At 39.4% G+C, this 5,436-nt stretch overlaps 1 pseudogene; it reads left to right on the top strand.

Annotated features, from left to right (window-relative positions):
- Positions 1 to 285: 285 nt before the first annotated feature.
- On the top strand, positions 286 to 2,992 carry LOC102000126 (annotated as a pseudogene).
- The last annotated feature ends 2,444 nt before the right edge of the window (positions 2,993 to 5,436 follow it).

Raw genomic sequence — 5,436 nt, 5'->3', positions numbered from 1 at the left:
GGAGTTAACAATCACTGGTCATTAATATCACTTAATACCAATGGACTCAATTAATTGATAAAAAGGTAAAGGTTAAGAGAATGAATATGAAAACAGAATCCAACATTCTGCTGTTTACAAGAAACACCTCAACCTCAAAGACAGACACTACCTCAGAGTAAAGGGTTGGGAAAAGGAGATTGAGAAGCCACCTGAATGGTTGAACCCTCCACCATCCCCTTACCCTTTGCCCCTGATGCCTGATCCTGGTGCTAGCGCTGACGCTGGGAGGGCTGTGACAGGTACATGACGTCTGTGTGCTCAGAGTCCTGCACAGGGTGCCAGAGGACCAGATTTGACAGTGGCATTGCGCTGTGTATCTATGGGCCTCCAGTAAACCCACCCGACCTCCAACCCCTCCAGTATTGTCCATTTTCCTCTGGTGATCTGTATAACTGGGAAACTAACCCCCCTTCATTTTCAGAGAACCGTGCCAGCCTGACAGGATTGGTGGAGTCTTTGATATTTTCCCACCAACCCACCTGGGATGAATGTCAGCAGCTTTTACAGGTCCTCTTCACTACGGAAGAGAAAGAGAGGATCCTGTTGGAGGCCTGGAAAAATGTTCCCAAAGCTAATAGGGCACCAACCAATCTTCTGAATGAAATAGATTCCAGGTTTCCCCTTAACCACTTGATTGGGACTTCAATACGGCAGCAGGTAGGGAGCAGCTGATGGTCTATCATAGGACTCTCATGGCAGGTCTCAGAGAGGCCGCAAGACACCCCACTAATTTGGCCAAGGTAAGAGAGGTTTTTCAGGGGCCGTTGAACTGCCATTTGTGTTTCTTGAATGTTTAATGGAGTCTTACAGGCATTAAACTCCCTTTTACCCAACCTCTGAGGGTCAGCAAGCAGCTGTAGCTATGGCCTTCATAGGACAGTTAGCATCAGATATTAAGAAAAAGTTACAGTGGTTAGAACGGTTGCAGGATTATACCTTGCAGGATTTAGTTAAGGAACCAGAGAAAGTGTTTCATAAGCGAAAGAATGAGGAAGAGAAGCACTCAAGAGAGAGAAGTGGGAATCAGGGGAAAGAAAACTGGAGGGATAGTAGACAAGAGAGAAATTTGACTTGAATTTTGGCCAGTGTTAGGAGAGAATGGAAAGAAGGACCTAGACAGGGAACCTGGGCAACAGAAGATCAAAGATGAGTGAAGATAGACAGAGGCACCTCTTAGACAAAGACCAATGTACTTATTGAAAAGAAAAAGGACATTGGGCAAGAGAATGCCCAAAGAAGAAAGAAAGGGCCTCTAAATAAAAATAAGGTACTGGCCCTAGAAGAAGATGATTAGAAGGGACAGGGCTCGGACCCCCTCCCCGAGCCTAGGGTAACCCTGACTGTGGAGGGGACCCCTATGGATTTTCTAGTGGACACTGTGCTGAAACAACCATTGGGAAAGCTAAAGAATACAAAGACATAGTAATTGGAGCAACTGGACAGAAACAATATCTGTGGACCACCTTACAAACTGTAGATTTGGAGAGAAGACAAGTGATTCATTCCTTCCTGGTTATACCTGAGTGTCCCACACCTTTATTAGGAGGAGACTTGTTAACAAAGTTGAAGGCCCACATCAGGTTTACTCGAACCAGGCTGGAGGTGACACTGGAGACTCCCAACTCCATGATATTGGCCCTGAGAAGAAGAGTATCAACTACATGAGCTTGAATTCAGCAAAGACTGCTCATATGAAGGAATAGTTAGCGACATTTCCTAAGGCTTGGGCAGAGATGGGGGATATGGGAATGTCAGTGAGAGTTCCCCCAGTAGTAGTGGCACTAAAGACCAATACCTCCCACATAAAACTACAATGAGCCGAGAGGCTAGAGAAGAAATTAGACCTTATATCTAGAGGCTTATACAACAAGGTATTTTGGTGCCTTGCCAGTCTCCCTGGAACACTCCCTTGTTGCCTGCCAAAAAGCCTGGCACTAATGACTACAGACCAGTACAAGACTTAAGGGAAGTTAACAAGAGGGTCCATGAATACATCCGACTGTCCCCAACCCACACAACCTACTTAGCTTGCTCCCACCAGACAGGAAGTGGTAGACTGTTCTAGATCTAAAAGACACCTTCTTTTGCCTGAGGTTACATCATTCCAGCCAACCTATTTTTGCCTTTGAATGGAGAGACCCAGACACCTGACTGGTAGGTCAATTGATCTGGGCCAGACTACACCAAGGGTTCAAAAATTCTCCCACTCTTTTTGATGAGGCCGTCCACCAGGACCTGGCCATTTTCAGAGCTGAAAGCCTACAGGTAACCTTGCTCCAGTATGTTGACAATTTACTTTTGGCAGCAACTACTGAACTTGAGTACAGACAAGGAACTAAAAAATTACGAATGGAATTAGGTGAGTTGGGGTACAGAGCCTCAGCTAAAAAGGCTCAGCTGTGTCATACAGAGGTTACTTATTTGAGATATGCCCTCCGAAACTGGAGGCTGTGGCTAACGGAAGCCAGGAAAAAGATTGTAACTCAGATCCCACCTAAACTACACCAAGGCAAGTAAGAGAATTCTTGGGCACTGCTGGCTTCTCTAGGCTACAGATACCCAGGTTTACAACACTAACTGCCCCATTGTACTCCCTAACCAAAGAAGGGGTGTGTTTGTGTGGACACTGAATCACCAAAAAGCCTTTGAAGAAATTAAAAGGGCCCTACTAATGGCCCCAGCCTTAGCCTCTCATGACCTAACCCAACCTTTTACTCTCTATGTGGATGAGAGAGCAGGGGTTGCCAGAAGAGCCCATACTCACACTTTGGGACCTTTGAAAAGGCCAGTAGCTTACCTATCCAAAAAATTAGACACTGTTGCCAGTGGATGGTCTTCTTGCCTGAAAGCTATTGCTGCCGTAGCTCTGCTTGTCAAAGATACTGATAAGCTCACTCTGAGAAAACAGACAACTGTAGTGGCATCCCACGCTCTCGAAAGCATTATCTAGATTTGCCTGATATGGGTTGGATGAGTAGGGAAGGGAAGAAATAAGTCTTCTTTGATTAAAGAGACTAGATGGCTGATAAATATGAGTCTCCAAGCCATCATTTTCAAAAAAGCCTGATATTACTAGGGAATGCAAAGTTATACTTGTGAAGCAATGGGGGAAAGAAGCAAGAAGAAATAGACCTATTGGGATAAGAAACATTGAATTCCTTTGACAAATTAATGTCTTTTAATGATAATAAGACATATATAGAACATAAAATTAAGCTGTTATTAATCATCACATTTCTGAGTAGATGTCACTGAAGAAGGCATCAATCTGTCATGTTATCCAACAAGACAGTATTTTTCTTCCTCTTAGGAATTATCTGAAAAAAATTAATTTACTATTTCATCAGTACATATAACAAAATGCAAAATTTTAGGACCAAAAATTTTTCTTAAATTAACTATATCCTGAGGCATAAATTCAAATTCAAAAAGATTAAAGAAACTCCTTATATTCAACATGAATACAATTTAACAACCTGTAAAATTCTCAGCAAGCATACTTATGTTGCAGGAGGTCCTTCCTCTCCTCCAGCCAATAGCCGCTGAGATACCAGCCCATTGGGGCGTAGTCTCTCTCTTTAAAAAAGCGGCTACTTCCCTCCTTATTCTCTCTTTGCTTTCTGCTCGGTTTCCGGCAAGTAGACTCCTTCCTGATTGCGCAGAGGGCTGTTGTCTGGGATGGTGATCTGTAAGTTTTTTCCCCTTTAAATAAATACCACCCTATTAATCATAATTCCAAACTGGTGTGGGATTGTTTGTGACTTACGCCTTCAAACATATATATTTAACAAACACACAAAATCATAAAGTTTAAAATGCTTGTTACTCTATGTTAAATGGGTTAAAAAATCAACAATATATATTATATGTATACATTTTCAATATTTATTTATCAGTTGACATACACACACATATACATACATACATACACATATTGGAACTAAATGAAAAAAAACAACACAGCAAATATGTGAGAAACATATAAATCTTTGTTTCTGAGACAAACTTAAGCTGTAGAAGTAAGAAAAAATATCAAAGATAAGATATATAAATAGAGACTTGCCAAATCTAATAATATCTTATATATGCACAGTAATAAAAACAATACAGTACTGAAAGAAAAATCGAATCTTAGATCAGTGGAACAAAACCAAAGTCCCAATCACATATACATATAAATCCAGTCACCTATTAATTTAAAAAATGTTGAGAATAAGCTATAAAATGAAATCATTTTCAATAAATATTTCTGAGAAAACTGGATGATCACATGCAAAATTACTTTAGACAAATGTCTATCACCTTCAGTAAAATAGATTATTCCAAATACATTAATGGCATAAATGTAAAGCCTGAAACACTGAAATTTCATTACAAAAGCTTATGAAATACCACATATAATATAGGTGTAGGATATTATCTTATAAATGAGATTCAATTTTTTTTTTTTGATTTTTCGAGACAGGGTTTCTCCGTAGCTTTTGGTTCCTGTCCTGGAAGTAGCTCTTGTAGACCAGGCTGGCCTCAAACTCACAGAGATCTGCCTGCCTCTGCCTCCCGAGTGCTGGGATTAAAGGCGTGTGCCACCACCGCCCGGCGAGATTCAATTTACCTAGAAATTTTGGGTATCAGTTGACAAGAAAGATTTAATATAACTAAAATTTTCTACACAGCTAAAGAAACAATCTTACTTGGCAAAATAAAGCACACAAAATCTTAAAGATGATCCATATCCAGAATATTTAAAGAACTCAAAAATATTAACAAGTTAATGATAAATAAATTTCCAGTTCAAAAATAATACTTCAGAGACATGAACAAAGAATTCTCAAAAGAAGAAAAGATCTTACTAAGAAATATCTAAGATAAAAAAGGAAGGAAAGAAGGAAAAAATAAAGGTAAGAAGGATTGAAAGAAAGAAAAAATATTTATCATGTATAGCAACTAAATTAATGCAAATAAAGATTTGAGATTTCATCTTACCCCATTCAGAGTTGCAAAACTCAACAAAATAACCAACCACAAATGCTTGTGGCTTAGTCAGAAAAGGGGAACTATTTACTCTTGATTTTATTGCAAACTAATGTAGCCATTATGAAATAAGTGTGGAAATCTGTTAAGGACAAGCCTCAAGAGAAATACCAGTTGCCAGGGTAGGGGCATGGTAATATGGAAATATTAGTAAAGAATACAGAGATGCAAAAAAAATAATAATACAGAAACCATAGAATAATACTGGAGGGTATTCTACTGGTAACTGAAAATCCACCTGTGTTTATTTTTCTATGGCTTTTATACCAAATGTAAACAGGGAGGAAAAGTAACAAAATACTTTATTAACATGATACAAAGAATAATTCAAATAGTCAATAGTTTAATCATACTGAGAAATCA

Source organism: Microtus ochrogaster, unplaced genomic scaffold (genome assembly GCF_000317375.1).
Source record: "Microtus ochrogaster isolate Prairie Vole_2 unplaced genomic scaffold, MicOch1.0 UNK39, whole genome shotgun sequence".
NCBI classification, from domain to species: Eukaryota; Metazoa; Chordata; class Mammalia; order Rodentia; family Cricetidae; genus Microtus; species Microtus ochrogaster.
The sequence above is the reverse complement of the archived record's forward strand: the minus strand, read 5'-3'. Positions and strand labels throughout refer to the sequence as shown.